The 19,322-nt window shown below is 52.1% G+C and overlaps 1 pseudogene; it reads left to right on the top strand.

The window, feature by feature from the left end:
* The first annotated feature begins 5,874 nt into the window (after window positions 1-5,874).
* Window positions 5,875-17,615, top strand: LOC136502997 (uncharacterized; annotated as a pseudogene).
* Window positions 17,616-19,322: the final 1,707 nt, after the last annotated feature.

Raw genomic sequence — 19,322 nt, 5'->3', positions numbered from 1 at the left:
GCTTCTTCTTCCTTTTGTCCTCCTTTGCCTTCCTCAGTCGCACACCCACGGCGTGATTTGTTGCCCTCATCGACAAATCCCTCGGCAACGGTGTCGGGTGATCCATGAGGATGAGGTCCCTCGGCTGGTCCCATCCCTCTCAAAGTTAGTATTGAGAGGTTAGGAAATCAATTGAAGAGGAGGCATGAGGAGGGGAAACTTACAAAGACAACATGACCTAGTTTCGGCCGCATCGGAGGATGCCCTGGCACCAGGTAAACAAAATCAAGGGGGCACCTATGCCATCCTACGAGGGCTCCATTGCCTCCTTGATGTGTTGCGCGATCTCAGAGTTGGGGAGCACCCCCTCGATAAGCGCCATTCTGTCGAACGATGCATCAGGTGCCATCATGTACAGTGGGAGCGCACGCGTCATCAATGGCGCCACCCTCCTTTCATGGTAGGCCCCAATGATGCCAGACCCCTTCAGGCCACTCTCCTTCAAGATGTGGATGGCGGCGATGTGGTCCTAGTTCTTCTTCTTGTCCTCCTCTAGGACACCCCACTTCCTCCATGACTCTAGGGCCTCTTCGATCAGGTGCCTGGTGAACTCTGGTAGGGGGCAGTGGCGTGGTTCTTGAGGTAGAACCATTGTGAATGCCACCCCTTGTTGGACGTTGACAGCCACATCGATGGATACTCACCGACTCGATTGTTCTAGAGTTGGATGTCGGCGCACCCCATCGGCATGTGCAGCTCCTGCCTGGCGCTCTTCTCCCTCTTCTTCTAGAGGGGGATGGCAAATAAGTGCCTCCATAGATCGAAGTGGGGGCTGATCCCTAGGAATCCCTCGCACAGGGTGACGAACGCCACCATGTGCTGGATCCCATTGGGGTTGAGATGCTGCAGCTCGATCTTGTAGTAGTGTAGTAGCCCCCAAACAAATATGTGGGCGGGGATCATGAATCCACGCTCATGGAAGTGGGCCAATGATACTACATAGCCATCGGGCGGCGACGGTAGATGCTCCTCGTCGAGCAGCAGCCACTCCTCGGTCGAGGTCCATGTGCGGAGAAGACCACCACGACAGATGAGGCCCTCCATGTGCTGGAAGGTGATGTCAGAGTGGCACCACTGATCCATTGGATGCGGGCTCAGTGGCAGTAGGGATGTGGAGACGGGGAACCCTAGGCGATTGGTGGTAGTGGTCATGGCTGTGGAGGCAAGGATGCAAGGTATGGAACCCTGGGGGCAAACCCTTTGCTTTTATACTGGCGACGGATGTAAGGAAACCAACTGTCCTCCTAGATCTCCACATCTGCCACGATCTTCCACAATGTCCCACCGTAGGAAGTGCACATGCAATCTCTATCCGTCCCCTCAGAAAACTCATCGGACATTTCACCTCTCTGGACGGGTCATGACTCGACACAAGTAAGAGGAATACGGATCAAAAAACACCTCTATGGCCCGCCTAGGCCCAGGAGTTCGAAGGTTGGCCCATCGATGGGTTCGACAACCGCTCCGGGCACCCTTAAGAGTAAGGGATGGGCTCGCAAGTGGCCAATACCCAGGCGCATGAAGCACCGCGGGCATCGTGGCCCACAAACGAGTCTCAGCCAGGCATGATCCATGGTTTTTTCTTGAGGAAAGGCAGAGAGCCCTCGAGACTGGTCGAACGGACCCAAGAACTATATGGATTGACTGCTGAGGATCTAAAGTTGGTCACCAAGCTTACCCTAGTCGGATCTCGGCGAAGAGGATGTCGAGACCCCACTCGAACTAGCTAGCTAACAACCCACCAAATCTCACAGCCATACCCATGAAGGGTCCGACCTCGATGAGAGGGAATCACCGTCCCCGGGACATGTCGTGGGTGACAAAAGGAGGCCAGGGTCCTCAGAGCCCTCCCATTCAAAAAAACCTCCGAAGGAGTATTCTACTCCTCCGCAAGCACGGGGGCTACTGTCGAGGACCAATACTAGGGTACCCGAAGGGGAGGAGCTAATAACCATCAACGTTAATTCATCCAAGCGGTCAAGGACATGACTATAGCTCTTGCCAACCCCTAGGTACGCAAGCTCCGCCTCGCTCGGCCTCTGAGGGCTGGTTCCACCTTGCCCAACCTCCGAGGGCTGGCTTCACCTCGCCCAACCTCTAAGGGCAGGGCTCTGCCTCGCCCAAACCTTGGGTCCACGCTCTGCCTCGCCTGACCCTTGGGTCCAAGCTCCACCTCACCCAACCCTTGGGTCCGTGCTCTGCCTCGCCCGACCTTCGAGGGCAGGTTCCGCCTCGCTCGACCTCCGAGGGCCGGTTCCACCTCACCCGATATCTGAGGGTTCGCTTTGCCTCTCTCGACCTCTGAGGGTCGGGCTCTGCCTCACCGACCCTTAGGTCCGCGCTCTGCCTCACCCGACCCTTGAGTCCACGCTCCGCCTCGCCCGACCTCCGAGGGCTGGCTTCGCCTCATCCGACCTCTAAGGGTAGGGCTCCGTCCTGCCTGACCTTTGGGTCCGCGCTCTGCCTCGCCCGACCCCTAGGTCCACGCTCTGCCTCGCCTGACCCATGGGTTTGGGCTCTACCTCACCCAAGCCTTGGGATTGCGCTCTACCTTGCCCGACCTCTAGGGAGGAACTCTGCCTCGCCAGACCCCAAGGCCGAAGGCTCCGTCTCGCTCGACGAAGACCCGCACCGCCGCCAACCACTCTAGGTCCAATCGTATGGGCCTGGGTCAATGCTCTGACGCTAGGGAGGTGTCTGGCATGCCTCAATATAACCCATGGCCATGATAGGCCATACCTGAGGACTCACATTAGGAACAACATCGGGCAAACCGGTGCTTTTCTGCCTAACCCTTGTATGAAAATTGACGGGCGCGTCAGTTCACCACGACGTCCACCAGGATGAAGTGGAGCGCCATGATCGGCAGATGACGCCTGCACATGGCGCCGGTGACAGATAGGGCCACGACGTGAAGCTGTCGCTGTTGACGTCTACAGGGTCGGTGGGACCCGCCTAGAAGAGAAGAAGGACCCAACGATCCTAGAGGGCTTCTTCTCCCTCTGATTCTTCTTTTTCCTCTCTGCTGTAACCCCTGTAGCATGACACTGTTCATGTAATTAATTTTTATCCTTAAACAAAGCATTCCTCAGCCATTAGTGCTCCGATCTCCAAACAATGCGTATAAATAGTCAAATGGAAAGTGTTCGATGAGCTCTACGCATCTATGGTCTTTGATCATCCATCCAAGCTCCGTACAAAAAAATCATTTTTTGCCACCTTTTAAAACTCTCATCGTACCTTTTACCACTATACGCTTTTTGACATATAAAACGTATTTTGGGGTGTTACACACGTGACCTGCCGGCTTCCTCTACCGCCCGCCCGGACTCGAAGACCATGACGGCAGCGTGGCGGGTTTGGCGCGCGGTCAAACCAGATCGGGGGGAGGTCCACGCGCGCGCCCTATCGGATTCCCCTGCCGCTTGGCCGGCCTCCACGACCATGATTGGCACGTGTGGATCATCGCCGATGGGACTCGACGTTGGCGCAGGGGCGGTGGTGATCAAGATGACATCAAGGATCATTGCCACCGTCATTGGAGGCATCGTGGGAGGGGAGGGGAGGTGCTGCAGGGGCCAAGGCGATAACCAAGGCAGCGGCGGTGGGGGAGGACGAAGGCGCTCGGGTCATGTCTTCGTCTGGTTTTTTTTGTCTCTGCCAATATCTGATGGCATTTGATGAAGTATAATCACGTGGGGCTCAGCTAGGGTCGCATCTAGAGGGAAACCTAGGCAGCTAGATTATAGCGGGGTCATGGCATCGCACGGATAGAGACAGAGCGACGACCCAACAATTATTGTATGATTCGGTTGTTTTAGTTTTGTTTTTTTGTTCTATCTAGGAGAAGGAGATTTTTTATAACTGACTCCTGCCTTGGCACTCGTGGCCGAACGAAAACGATTGCTCCTATGCTTATCGGTTGTGTTTGTGGTGGAGCCGTATCTGTCGTCTAATAACCCTTCGATCCGCATCCACCGATCATTTTTCGATCTGGACCATTCTTTTTGGCCGACTTCTGCTCTACCCCTGTTTAGGCTCCTTTGGCACTTCTTGGCCTGTGGCGAGGGTAACCAACTCCTCCCCTCCTCTGGACTCTAGATCTAGATCTAGATAAAGGGTAGCAATTCCCCCCTCCCTTCCTCGCTCCCTATGGGGAGATTTAACTTTTTACCATTATAACAAATGGCACCTCCTCAAATAGTACTTTAACGGATGTCAATACATTTTCACTAGCACAGAGAGAAAACAACTACAAATTTACCACTTTTGCTTGTGTGGCACACCAGCTCTCCATGCCAGCATGGATTCGAGTCAACGGGACGTGTGAAATGTCCCTCCTACCCTTTTCCTCTCCACCCAAGCAGCTAGCATTTTCGCCCCGTGCTCCTGGTGGCCTCGACAACTCGCGCACCCAGCGTTGGCCATGCTGGTAGCCCTAGGCACCTAAAGCATGGCACCTCATGCCCCGCAGCGGTGGTGCTCTGGCCAGGCGGTGGCGCACTTTTGCCCGCGCCCTAGCCCGGTGACGTTGCGCGTGCTCGCACCATGCCTCGGCAGCTCGCGCCCTAGCGGTGCCCGCGCTCGTAGCCCAGAATGCGGCAGCTCATGCCCAACGAGCTTTGGATCAGTGGTTGCCTCCGCACCGGCGCTTGAACTCATCCATGAACTCATTGAAGCTACGCCGCGATGAGCCACCGGGTGCCACGGTAGCCTCGAGTGTGCCCCTTAGCTTCTTCACCTACTCCCTAAGCTTGACGCCGTCTTCCCCACCCATCACCCCTTCGAGCAGGTCCGGGCCCATGCACAGGTCCATCACCGTGTGGGTCCACGCCTCGTCCTCCTACACCGTGTGCGTCAGCACGACGCCGGGGTTGCCCGCGTCGGCGAGCTGCGCCAGCTTCGGCTCTAGCTCCTCGAGCTCGCGGTCGAGGTCGTCGGCCAACTGCGACTAGTCCATGGACTTGACGGCGAAGGCCTCGTCGATGGCGTGGGACGTGCAATCATGGTGCGGGACGTCCAGTGCTAACCCACCCACGCTTGGGGTGGCTCGGCCGGAGGTGGCCAAGGCGGCCCAACCACGGCTGCTGGCGGCGGGTGCGGCCGCGGCCCAGTGCTGGAAGCACTCCGACATGTTGTAGCGGTGGCGAGCGTCATCAGCGCATGATGGAGCAGCTACTAGCAGCCTCAGAGCAGGCGGAGGTGGGCCGCAGGGCTCCAACCGCGCGCGTCAGCTACCTGCGGACGTGCACGTCGACAACGACAGGGTCGCGGTGGTTCCCAGCGGCGTAGGTTTAGGCGAGCATGCGCCATGGAAAGGTGGCTAAGTGGCGAAGCTGGAGGCATGCTTGGCTCTGCCCGCAAGCGCGTGCAGCAGAGGGAATGGCGGTGGCCGAGCTCGAGGCTCGCGGCCATGGCAGCCGGTGCGCACGCGACCGGCTGGCTACGCGCGCACGCGGTGGCAACAGCGATGACCCGACTCTGGGGCTGCTCTGGCGGTCTTCGGCTCGGGTGAGGTGCTCCGGGCGGAGAGGAGGACGAGGCGAACGTGGTGGTGCACGAGGTTGGAGGTTAGGGTGGAGATGGCGCGGATACGGGCCATGGCCATGGCGACTGTGCGCTCGAGTAGAGAGAGCAGGGGCAAGAGAGACATTTGACGCCCGTATGCTGACTTGGATCCCTGCTGATGTGAGGACTAGCGTGCCATGTGAGCAAAAGTGACATTTTTGTATCTGTTTTCTATCTTTATTGATAAAATTGTAGCGGTGAGTGTTGAGATGCTTTCTAAGGAGTAAAAATTTAAATCTCCCTAATCACCCCTAGTCCGGCGCCGCCATGTCTCCTGCCTATGTCCATCTCAACCGCTGCATCGACTGTAGCTTCGACGAGGGCGACGATGAATCATCGCCGGCTGCGGCGGTTAAGAGCATGGGGGGAACCAAGGCATCATTCATCCCAGCGCTATATCAGGCCACCGTCGCCATAGTGGGCTTCATGAAGCCAGATGTCGTCCTCCCCCAAGCGCCGAAGATCGCCACCTTTAGGCTACGGGTCTCCAAGTCCCATCGAGGCTCGCTATCCTCCTACCCCCTTGTCGCGTGCGCCGATAGGAGCCTGCTCATCCTCTACGGTGGCAACTACTCCGGCCCAGGCTCATCCACTTGCGGCTGCTACCTCATCTACGATGCCGCCGCCTCCGCTGCTCGCCTCTCCACGGTGCCCCCCCCCCCCCCCCCCCCCGAGACGCGCTGCTGCACCCACGGGATCGAGTCGAGAGCCCTTGTCCTGCGTTGCCACCCTAGCCCTTCCTCCGCGTACCTCCTCACCGAGCTCGCCACCATGCCGCAGCGCAAATCCCCCGATCCCGATGTTGTGCTCCTCCTATGGCGCTCCGATGAACAACCCACACCCCAGTGGGCCCGGAAGGAGGTCCATCTCCCCCGTGAGGTGTGCTGGGCGCTCGGCAATGACATGCACATGTTCGAAGGCGACACCTCCTTCTCCGGGCCCGATGACTGCCTGTGCTGGGTGGATCTGCTCCAAGGCATTGTCATCTACACCAACCCTTGGGGGTCGGAGTATCCTAAGCTCCGCTTCATCCCCTTGCCCGACGGGTGCCCTACGGTTAGTGTGACCGACTACCCGTACCGCCTGCGCCCGGAGGAGTCCCGCTCTGCTGCCTGCGTCTGCGGCCGCATCAAGTTCATCGCCATGGTGGGCTTACTGGTGCTAGGCTGTAACACCCACCAATTCAGGCTCACCGCCTAGACCCTATCGCCTGACCTCATAGGGTGGTAGGAAGACGGCGTGTTCCCCCTTGACTAAAGTTTTCTAGATGGGCCAGGCCCGCTGGGCTGACACGGGCATGGCCCGATAAAGCACGGCCCAAGCATGGCCCGGCCCGCATGGCCCCGTTCCCGTGCCTGGCATGGCCCGCACCTATGCCCGTGCCTGGGCCTTGAGTTTGGCCCATGGGCCAGCATGGGCACGGCATGGAAAAGCGGCCTGGCCCGGCATCGGCACGACCTGATGAACGCCAGCTGTTGAATCAGGAACCTAAATGATTCTAACCGTTGGATCCGATCGTTGGAACGCGGTGTATATAAGCCACGCCAGCCTCACTCCCCTCTCCCACCCGAAAGGCGAAAGGCCGAAACCCTACTTCATTTCCCACTCTCCCGCGCCGGTCTCCTCGCTTGCGCTTCATTAGCCGTGGCAAACGGCAACTCCTAGGGGTGAGGGCGACGACGGCTTGCCGTCGTCCCCTCCTCTATGTCTCGCCCTCCGGTGGCTCCTAAGCCAGAGCTACGAAGATCCAGGTAGGATACCCACCTCTACTTCTTCTCGCCATCCCACAGCTCCCCGTTCATCTTGCTTCTTCGTCTTTAGTTCTTCTCTAACTTGTGTGTTTTGTTCTATAGATCCGCTGATCCACTGCTGCTCGGAGGAGTCGAAGCTCCTTCAACGTCGTCGACGACTGGGAGGTAAGAAACCCTAACCCTAGATCTGGTCTCACTTCTTCTTCTTCTCCATTCCTGATCTAACTTCTTCTTCTTCTCTTTTGTGTTTTGGCAGCCGTTTGAGGCCAGCGCCAGTGAGAATGTCGGTCGTGGCCCGGCCCCCCGCTATCTCTGAAGACACGGTGGAGGCTAGTACCACGGCCATGGAAGATGAAGACAAAGATGAGAGGCTGTGGAGCCTCCCTGGTGATGACGAAGACGACGACATGGGCGAAGACAACCTAGAAGAGCTCTTCGGTCGTGGAGCTCGAGCTGGCGTAGAGGGGGACCCCATCGACCTTGATGCTGCAGAAGGGGGTGGTGGAGAAGAAGACGGTGAGAACGATGACGATGACAAGGTATCACGCCCATGTACCTCTGATGTCTGGAACGACTTCAAGAAGCTCTTCAAAATCGGTCCCAAAGGTAAGAAAATCAGGTATGGCGCTGTCTGCATCCATTGCCACAAGGAGTACTCTGGTAGATCTAGTGGTGGCACTGGACATCTTCGTCGTCACCGTGCTAAATGTGCTAAGAGGCTTGAGAAAACTAGGAACTATACTCAGTCTCAAATCTCTTTTAATCCTGATGGTTCTATGCGTAATTGGGAATACTGTCCTATGCGTGCTCGTACTGAATTGTGTCGATTGCTTGCTCGGGTAGATGTTCCTATCAGCTTTGGTGAATCTAATGCTTTTGAGGAGTACATAAAAAATGCTCATAATCCTAAGTTTGTTGCTGTCTCTAGACAAACCACCACTAGAGACTTGACCAAAATGTTTGATGAAAGAAAGGTTAAGCTTGTTGAACGACTTGCTTCTGATTCTGTTAACTGCGTTTGCCTTACCTCCGATATATGGTATGGCAATGCCAAAGAGGATTATCTTAGTGTTGTTGCTCATTACATAAATCCTGATTGGCAACTAGAGAAGAGGGTGCTTGGTCTTGTGCTTATTGATTGTTCCCATAATGGACAGAACATTGCTGATAGAGTTACATCTGTACTTGGTGAATATGGTGTGCTTGAAAAAGTGTTTGCTGTTACTTTGGACAATGCTTTATCTAATGTTTCTGCCATGCGTATGCTTAGACCTATTTTATCTAAATATCTTGGTCTTGAGGTTCCTGTAGAGGATCCAAGACATCCTGAATCTACTGTTACTACTATGTTCTTGCATCAGCGTTGTGCATGTCATATAATCAACCTGATTGTTAAGGAGGCACTTGACTTTCTTAAACCTTTGATTGAAGTTTTTAGAACTGCAATATCATTTTTGAACTCATCTAACCAGAGAATTGTAGCATACAAAAACTACTGCATTGCAGTTGGTTTTAGGCCAAGAAAGTTTCAGTTGGACATGGATGTGAGGTGGAACTCTACATATCTCATGCTTAAGACTTTGTTTTCTCATAAAGATCCTTTCACTACTTTCATTCATGCCAACTATCCTAGAGTTGAAGATGGTGAGTTGCTTCTAACTGAGGAGCATTGGACTGTTGCTGAAAAAGTATTCAAGTTTCTTGAACTGTTCTATGATGCTACAGTTACATTGTCTGGTGTTTACTATCCTACATCTCCACTTATGCTTCATTATCTTGTTAAAATTGCTATACACCTGAATAATTATGCTAATGACATTTACCTTAGAGATGTGATTCAACCTATGGTAGACAAATATAATAAGTATTGGAGGGACATACCTTTGCTCTATTCTTTTGCATTCATCTTGGACCCTAGAGCTAAAATGAAAGGTTTCTCAAAAGTGCTGAGAAAGTTGATGAACCTTACCAGTACAGATTACAGTGCTTACCAGGTTGGCACTAGAGCTAGACTGACAGATGTTTACAATAAGTATGAGAAGAAGTTTGGAGCTGTTAGGTTGAGCAGGACTGTCCCTCAAAACCTGTCTAGTAAGAAAAGGTCTGCTTGGGATGAAATATATGATGATGATTCTAATTCTTCTGGTGGGGGTACATCTTCTACTTCTATGTTGCATTCTACTCTTAATCTGTCTAGAGATACATCTGCTACTGCTTTGCTACATGCTGCTACTTCTACAGGTTCTAATGCATCTGAACTTGTTAACTACTTGGATTGTGACACTGTTAGCCAGTTGGATGATTCATTTGACATCTTGAGATGGTGGCATGAGCACAAACTGACATATCCAGTGCTGTCCATCATGGCTAAGGATGTTTTAACTGTTCCTGTGTCTATCATATCTTCAGAATCCACTTTTAGCATGACTGGCAGGATCATCGAGGAGCGGCGGAGGAGGCTGAAGCCGGAGACGGTGGAGATGCTCACTTGCATCAAAGACTGGGAGTTGGCGGAGGCAAGGCTGTAACACAATGTGGAGGACAAGGAGCTTGAAGAAGCATTTGAAGAACTCTATCTTGATTAGTGCTTATTGATGCCAAGGTACATCACTAAACCAAAACCTAACACAATGTGGAGGACATCACTAAATCTACATCATTATCCTAATGCTAACTCTGTTCTCTCTGCAGCACAATATGGAGGACAAGGACAAGGACAAGGACAACTGGACAAGGATTCTTGAAGAAGCTTTTGAAGACCTTGGACAATTAGTTTCTCTCTTAGTTATCATTTCTGTAATGGGATTGTAATTTGAAACTTGGACAATGATGTAAGATTAAGAACAATGAACTTATCTGGAGCTTGGCTGTACTCTTTTTCTGCCTAGGGTTTCTCACAAGGGTGAGTTTTACCTAGGTGGGTTTTTAATGAAGCAGTCATTGCACAAGCTCCCTATCTATTACTATTTTCTTAACTCTCTGTGTGTTTGATCTGATTTTGCTTCTCCACTTCAATTTCTGGAGTTGTTGATTTGAAAATGTGCTTGTGAAGTTAAATATGATGCTGTCAAATTGCTTGTGACAGAAAATATTCATAGTGCCTGAGCTGGCACGGCACTGACGTGCCACCGTGCCTGGAGGCACGGCACGGCACGCTTCAGCCCTGATAGGGCCGTGCCTGGGCTGCTGTCTCAGCACGGTGGCACGGCGGGCCACCATGCCGCTTAGTGCCGTGCCTTGCCAGGCCGTGCCCGTGCCGGGCCGGGCGGCCCGGTTGGCCAACTATACCCTCGACGACCTCTGGGCGACCGAGGAGTACCGCGCGCTCAACGTGCCGCAGTGCACGCCTCTCTGCCCCGGGCTGAGCCCGTGTGAGGATGGTGTCGTTTACGCCCTCGTCAATGATATCGAGGAACGCCTCATCGTCCAGGGTTGCCAGGTTGTTCTGGGAACCGAGCTGCAGTTCAAACGCCACTATGTTCTTGGCATCGACATGCGCCGCAACAAGATCGTCTCCACCAGCTCTGGTATTCCGCCGTAAAGCCTGACGCAGATGACGCCCCGCCTCCTGTCTATTGATTTCTGCGCTCCCCTGCACGGCGGTGCAAAGGACAGCCAGGTAATGTCTGCTGACTGCGGTTGCATGCTTCCCAACATGCAACTTATACACTAGACACTACTTATATATTGCTTGCTGTTTTTGAGTTTTGTATATGAATGAGAGCGCGTTTAGTTGGCGAAAATTTTTGGTTTTTTTTTTTTGCTACTGTAGCACTTTCGTTTGTATTTGGTAATTAGTGTCTAATTATGGACTAATTAGGTTCGAAAGTTTCGTCTCGCGATTTCTCACCCAACTGTGCAATTAGTTTTTTCGTCTACATTTAGTACTACATGCATGTGCCACAAGATTCGATGTGACACTTTAGGGTACAAATTTTTAGGAACTAAACAGGGCCTGAATCAATGAATGAACATACAGCATATATACTGCTCATAAATTTACTGCTGTATATATATTATTAACACAATCGAGTTCGTTAAAGAGTTAAATGCATAAGAGGTCCATTAACAGTTAAGTCCATCAACTTCCAAAGTGGCTTTTTGGGTTTATAAACTTTGTATGTCGTATCACCTAGGTCCATACCTCTCCACGTTGTTTCTCGTGCTGACGTGGTATGATGCCGTGGCCATGCAGGCCACCCGGGCAGGTCCAGCTCGCGACGCGCCCGCGACGCGCACCGCTATATGCACCGGGACGGCGCGCCACCGCCGGGCAGGTCCAGCGGGTCAAGCGACGCCCTGCGCCGCGCGCTGCTCCCGTCCCCGCCCCCACCGCCGCCCAGCACGACGGGCGCTCCCACCTATGGATGAAAACGGATCGGATACGAACGGATATCACTCATATTATATTTGTTTTCATATTTCTGTTTGGATTCGGATTTGGACACGGATAGCGTTCGGATACATATACGAATACGGATTGACTCGGTTACGGATGCGAATAATGAGTATCGAATATGGTATGAATCGGATTCGGAGAAGGTTGGATACAAATATCTATTCGATATTGAGTAAAAGCAGCATATATATATAAAAGCAGCATATATATATTTATATATATATATATATATATATCCAAGTGGGAACTTATATATGGGCAGCTAGCTTAGCTAGGGTTATAGAGGATTGGGCCGTTTGGGCAAGAAGTAATATTTTGGCCCAATTCCAAAAATCACAATTCGAGGAAAAAAACAAAAAAGCAAAAAATTATTGTTTGAGGCCCTAAACAAATTCAAATGAAAATGCTGTAATCAACAAAGTTTCATAACATTTTGGGATCTAAAACTTTCATTTTGGTTGTTTCTCCATCTGAGATTCTGATATCGTTTGAAAAATCCAAATTTTAAATTTGAGAAATTCAAACGTAGTTTTCCTTGACAAGATGATTTCAAATAAAAAAGTTTTCAACTATAAAGTTTCATAAATTTCTGAGATCTACAACTTTTATTTTAGTCATTTGTTCATCTAACATAGTGGCAGTAACATTATTAATGAATCTCACACATCTCTCTTATAGTTTATGAAACTACAAGAGAGATGTAAATTTTGTGAACAATGTTACTACCATAATCTCGGATGAACAAATGATCAAAATAAAAATAGTAGATCTTGATGAGTTTTACAACTTTTATGTTCATGACTTTTTCAGCTGAAGTCATTTAATGTTTGAAAATAACGTTTGAAGTTGCTATTTTTTGAAATTCAAAATTCAAATAGATAGAATACAGTCACATGAAAAGATGAACACAATAATAGCTATAAGAACATAATAAATTGATAGAACATGATTTTAGAAAATTTTAGAAAAAAAAAATATCAAATTTGAAGTTAGTACGAGGGAGAAAAACTAGTTACAAGTTTTAGCAAAATATTAAAAAGAGAAATAGGCGTTCTTTACCCATTTCGAAATTGAAATTCAAATAGCATTTTGAAGCACTAAATGATTTCAAATGAAAAAGTTGTAAACAACAAAGTTTCATAGCTTTTTGAGATCTACAATTTTTATTTTGATCATTTCTCCATCAAGGTCATTTGAATAATATCCGGATAATATCCGTTTGAATAATATCCGGATATATCCAATACTTAACCGTATTACATTCGTATTTGATATCCGCTGGATATCGATGATATTACATTCGTATTTGATATCCGCCTAAGATATCCGTTTTATTATCCGTGTCCGAAAAAAATTACGGTATTTGATATCCGCCTAAGATATCCATTTTATTATCCGTGTCCGAAAAAAATTACAGATATCCGAGTAACTATCCATATAAGTGTTCATATTTGTTGGGTCGAACGGACGGTTGAATAAATATCCGTACCGTTTTCCTCCATACTCCCACCACGACGGCGACAGCGAGGCCGCGGCCGCCATCTCGGACGCCGACGAGAGGCGCTGCCTCGGCGCGCTCTGCGACCGCGCCTTGGCGCGCGACGACTCCGTGTTAGCCATGTAGCTCGGAAATGACGGCAGGTCCGCGCGCCACGCCCTGCGCCGGCTCGGCACCGGCTCTGACGCGGAGACGAAGGACGCGTCGTCGAAACGGCCGCTGAGGGTCCGCGCTCTCGCGTCCGTCAGCGCCGACGGCGTCGGCGAGACCTTCTGGCACAGCAGCTCGGCCTTCGCCGGCGTGCGGCTCGGCGTCGTCGTCGACGTCGAGTAGTGGCAGTAGCTGCTGTTCTGCCGCGCTGGAGGTGCTGGGCAACCGCGAGTTCCGCGCCGAGCTGGAGGTGCTGGGCAGCCTGACCCACCCGAACCTCACGCGCCTGCTGGGCTACTGCGCCGCCGACCGCGACCGCATCCTCGTCTACGAGCTCCTCGAGCGCGGCAGCCTCGACGCCTGGCCGGGCGTAGGGGCGGGCGCGGGCGCGTCCGGTGGCGCACAGGGACACGGCCCGCTCGCGTCCACGTCGTCGCACTGCTTCTCCGAGGCCGAGGTGCATGTCGTCGTCGTGGCGCAGGAGCAGGACCAGCAGCAGCAGGTCGCAGCTGCAGCCGCCGTCGTCCCTGAGGCCGCGTCGTCCACCGCGGGTGCGGTCGTCACGCTTCTGACGTCGGGGAGGAGGCACGCCTGGCGGCACTGCTCCAGCGTGAGGCTCCCGTCCACCGCGCTCCCGCTCCGTGTCGGGCACCTTGGCGTGGCGCACCGTGATGAAGCCGTCGGTGCCGTTGCGGCAGTCCTGCGGCGTGGACCGCACGCACCCGTCGCGGCCGTCCCGCAGCGCCCACGCGGCGGGGGTCTTCGGGGTGAACCCGTGGAGGCAGGAGCAGACGGGCATGTTGTTGGTGTCGCACACGCCGTTGGGGCCGCAGGGAGACACCGCGTCGCACTGGTCCTTGGGAGCGTACCAGTACAGGTTCCACGCCCGCGCCGCCTCCACCCACGTCGAAAGCTGCAGCAGCCCGTAGTTCCCCGTGCTCACGACACCCAGATGCGAGATGATCGACGCATTGTGCACCTGCATCGTCGTCCAATGTGATGGTTACTTGCATCTAATAAGCAATCAAATGGAGCTAGGTGTTGTTACGTTGTAGATAATATGTTAATAAGTACGTACCTGGACGCTGTAAGTTACTTCCTGCGCATTGTTTATGAAGCTGAAGGTGAAGCCGGAGTAGGTGGCGGTGTCCGGCACGCCGGTGAACTGGACGCCGTCCCTGGGGCCGGAGCGCCAGACTTTCTCGCCGCCGTTCCAGATGAACACCTGGGGGTTGTCGTTGGTGTCCATCACCATGGCGACGGGGCACGGGGAGGGGTCGGACGGGCTACATCTCCGGGAGCATCGTGTCCGTCGGGTAGTCGAACCCCTCCCACGCCACGGCGCCGCCGACGCCATCCGCGAGCACCAGGTTGCCGTTGTCGAGGATCTGGGCGGTGGGGCTCGCCAGCCTGGACGCCGGCTGGACGGACCACACGACGGTCTTGTTCCCCGCGGCAATGGCGAGCGTGCCGCCGGCGGACACGGAGAGCGTGGCGCCCTAGTTGTCCCTGACGGCGCCCGCGATCGGGGCCTCGCGGGTGGCGTGCGGTTCTCGGTTCCGGCGATTCTCCGCGTACGGAGTGAAATGTGAAACGGTTGCATTGCGCAGGCGAGGAAGGCGTTGTCCGCGCTGCGGGGGATGGTGAGGCTGCAGGCGATGGTGAGGGGCCAGCTGGTGCGGCGCCAGGCCAACCTGACGCTCCGTCGCATGCAGGCGCTCGTCCACGCCCAGCGCCGCACGCGCGCCGAGCGGCTGCTCCTCCTCGAGGTCGAGGACGTCACCTCCTCCAGGCAGCAGGCCGCCGCCGCCGCCACGCCGCGGCCCCCGCCGAGCCGGCGCTCGCCACAGCACCCGCGGTCCCGGAAGGCACCGCCATGCGCGTGGTTGGTTGCGTTGTGCTGTGCAGGAGGCGGCGGAGAGGGGTTCGGAGGAGAACGACGTCCGGATCGCCGTCGTGGTGGGAGCGCCCGCCGTGCCGGGGCGGGGGTGGGGGCGGGGACGGGAGCAGCGCGCGGCGCAGGGCGTCGCTTGACCCGTTGGACCTGCCCAGTGGTGGCGCGCCGTCCCAGTGCATGGAGCGGTGCGCGCCGTCCCAGTGCATGGAGCGGTGCGCGTCGCGAGCTGGACCTGCCCGGCTGGCCTGCATGCCACGACATCATGCCACATCAGCACGAGAAGCCAACATGAAGAGGTATGGACTTAGGTGATACGACGTACAAAGTTTATGGACCCAAAAAGTCACTTTGAAAATTGATGGACCTAACCGAAACATCATCACAAGTTAATGGACCTCTGGTGCATTTAACTCTTCATTAAATAAGTAGTGCGTAATTTGCATGTTGGGAAACCATTGGCCGGATATGTTTTACTATCCCTTTTGAATGAAACATCTCAACCTCAGGTGGGGATTTTCTCTCCCTAATTGCATTTAATTTTTTTTAATGCATGGCCGGAGCTCTCTGCCTTGTCTGTCATAATCTAGTTCAATTCAAATTCACAAGGAACGTTTGCCTATTAGAGCAAGACTAATAATACAGCCGGCTTGCTGGCTGTAAGGTTCCTTGCAGCCTTCTCTTAGCCTACTTATATAGTAGTTAGCTCTTTACAGTTAATACATGGCCCACTTGTCTCTCTCACAGACTTTCTTGGTTATTGTGTCCAAGCCGGCTGTAAGCTTACAGCCCGCTTCTCCTCTGTCTTCTCCACTTCAGCATTTAGTCGGCTTATAGCCTGCTATTATACTTGCTCTTAGCTGGCCTAGCTAGTTCTCTCCACATTGGAACTGATGTAGGGGCAGATTGGTGCAAGCCTTCTCTATCGCCTGTCATGGTTGTGGACTAGACAATATCAAACTGAATTATAGACAATATCAAACTGGATTTTAATTAGAGCTCTGTCTCCAACACCAGGAAAACATTGTTACTTGTCTCAGGACAATTTTTGTATAGTCATTAGTACAAAGCTAGTTGTGGAATACTAGACAATATCAAACTGAATTTTAGTTAGAGCTCAATCTCTCCCACACCAGGAAAACATTGTGTCTTGCTTTAGGAAAAATTTTGTACAGTTGGTACTAAGCTAGTTGCGTCTCACTTTAAGGATCTGTCCTGAAAATTAGTATAGTGAGGTACACGTTGAGCCTCAACTGATACATATATCTTTGTTCCAGAGTTGGTGTGTAACTAAGTTTCAGCCTGTTCGCTTGCTCGTAAACGATCGTAAATTTCCAGCTAGAAATAGTGTTTTTCTCTCACACCAAATCAGCCAGCAGTAAATAATCCACGATCGTTTACGGCCTCCCGAACAGGGCCTTTGTCGACTGGTTCGGCCTGTAGGCGTTAGTTTAAAATTTAAACTATTCCCCTCTGTCCAAGTTTGATGAACATATACAAGGCCCAAAAAGGGTTTTAGAATTGATAAACGCGTAATGCTATGCAGCTACTATACCTAGGTGCTAGTTTTACTCAGGTCATCAATGAGATGCTATGCCGCTATTCTCCCAAGCGCTGATGCTTGGGGACTACTAGCAGTCGTGACACTTGTGATTAGTGGATAACGGTGAGAATTTTCCTTCTACTTGGTCTTGCTGCCCCAAGCAGATACTCTGATCATAGATGGACAGAGGGAGTAAAACGAAACTAAAAAATGTTGTAAATGAAAGCTATTGTATCTAAATTATGAGTGTTTGCCTGTGTAACAAATGAACCTGTCCTGAGTCAGTTAAATAGCAATATGTCATCATCTGGAAAATACTGCCGAATTGGACATTGCAAGTTCTCTACATTTGAAACCTAGCATTCCTATATTTTGCTATTGTAGCTGCTGTTCACTGTCTCTTTGATTTCTTTCTTAACTAATTGTTTTAGCTTTCATCTTTAAAAGGAGAGATTAGTTCTAACTGGACATTGAGCGCACCCTAATTCTTTATTTTGATTGAAGCCTTCTTTTTTTTCCTGGCAGAGAGAGGTGGAAGCAAGCCAGGTTGGAGACAGCGGAAAGAGGCTGAAAGTTTGACTGATCCATGGATCTCGGCAGCATATTAGCACTGCGGCGGGGCTGATGGCTGCAAGTTAATTATCATGTAGGATTAACATTATGGCTTTGTTCTGTCGAGCAGGCTAGACATGTAGAACCTGGCTGAATGTGTTAAGTTTAACTAGTAGATGCTTGAATCATTTGTGGCAACCTAGTGTTAATCAGATGCTGCTTTTCTGAACCGAATGGCCTGGTAACTAGTACTAGTATGTCCTAGACACAATGGTGGATTCGTCCTCACTGTGATGGCACCTTTTGGAAGATTGTTCTGCTTATGCTGATTATCTATCTACGTGTAAACCATCATGAAGTTATGGATAGTGCTTATGCAGACTACTATTACCATTATGTAATCCTCCATTTGTGACTTAATTAGCCTGTTTTCATGTTGCTGCTCATGAATAGTACTCCATCCGTTACAAATTGTTACAAATTATAAGACGCTTTGGTTTTTCTAGATACCTAAGCTTTTGCTATGTACTCCGCTTTGGAATGGAGCATGTAGATATATACTGTCAAGATGCATGATAAAAACGTCTTTAGGAGGATTCACAGATCGCAAACATGTTCCCTGGTTTCTCGCCAAACCGGCGCATCGTTCCCAGGGTGTAGGGCCTATTTTTTATATTTTCTTATCCAGCTTAAGACCTTAAGTTTGTGTTTGAAATTTGGGGAAAATTTGAGGACAGCTGGCTTAAATAGTCCCGGTAAATCTTAAAGCCCCAAAACCATGACGTATTGGGCATAGCCCATCTCAGGCCATGCTTAGTTGGAGGCCGGATTCGGTGTTACTGTAGCTACACTGTAGCGTTTTGTTTTTACTCGGTAATAATTGTCCAATCGTTGACTAATTAGGCTCAAAACGTTCGTCTCGCAAAGTACAATCAAACTGTGCAATTAGTTTTTGATTTCGTTAACATTTAGTACTCCATGCATGTACCGCAAGTTTGATGTGATGGGGAATCTTCTTTTTGTATAGTGCCAAATTCAGGAAATCTGGGGAACTAAACATGGCCTCAATAATCCATAGAGTAAAGCCCACATCGGTCCACGGAGCCTTCCATCCATCGCGCCTCCGCGCGTTCCCCTCTCCTGGCTCTCCCATTTCCCGCACGCGGTCCAGACCCCGACGATGAGGACCTCCAAGAGCGCCGCGGCGCCCCCGGCGTCCCTAACGAGCCCGAAGTCCTGCGCCACCAAGCGGCAGCGGCGCCGCTGGGCGACGTCACCAACCTCCTCGTCGTCGCTGAGACCCCGACCACGAGCAAGCCCAGGAGGACCGCACGCCGGTCCCTCCCCGCGCCCTCCAACGTCTCCGCGGCCTCCTCCGCCTCCGTCACGCCCGCGCCCAAGCCTTCCGCCTCGGCCACGCCCGTGCCCAAGCCTTCCTCCGCCGCCTCGGTCACGCCCGCGCCCAAGCCTTCCTCCGCCGCCGGTTAGTGAAGCTACTGCACCAATTTGTGCTCGATCCGCTGCAACCGGCTGTTTTTGAATGGTAGTGGCATCTTTTCGATCCGCATTGGAGTGGGATTTCTAATCCTGCCTCCTCTTCGTTTGCAGTCCTCGAGGAGGAGCGTAGCGTGCTCAAATCGCCGACCATCTCCACAGTTCACCGTAGGACCACCGAGGCTCAAGGGAGGTGGAGGAGGAACCCCACCGCCACCAACAGCAAGGGCAAGGAACCTGTCGCTGCCACGGCGAGGTGCCCCCTCTTGGGAAATCTGCAAGGACCAACAGCAGGTGAGATTACTTTACTTGCCTAGCCCCAGTATATGTCATCTGTGTTGGTGTATGTTCAATTCAGCCTCGTCAGTATTAGTGCCTCTCGGCTGTCAGGCTGTGCAATGATTGTGACTAGGAACCAACAGCACACATAAAAG

Source organism: Miscanthus floridulus, chromosome 14 (genome assembly GCF_019320115.1).
Source record: "Miscanthus floridulus cultivar M001 chromosome 14, ASM1932011v1, whole genome shotgun sequence".
Lineage (NCBI taxonomy): Eukaryota > Viridiplantae > Streptophyta > Magnoliopsida > Poales > Poaceae > Miscanthus > Miscanthus floridulus.
The sequence above is the reverse complement of the archived record's forward strand: the minus strand, read 5'-3'. Positions and strand labels throughout refer to the sequence as shown.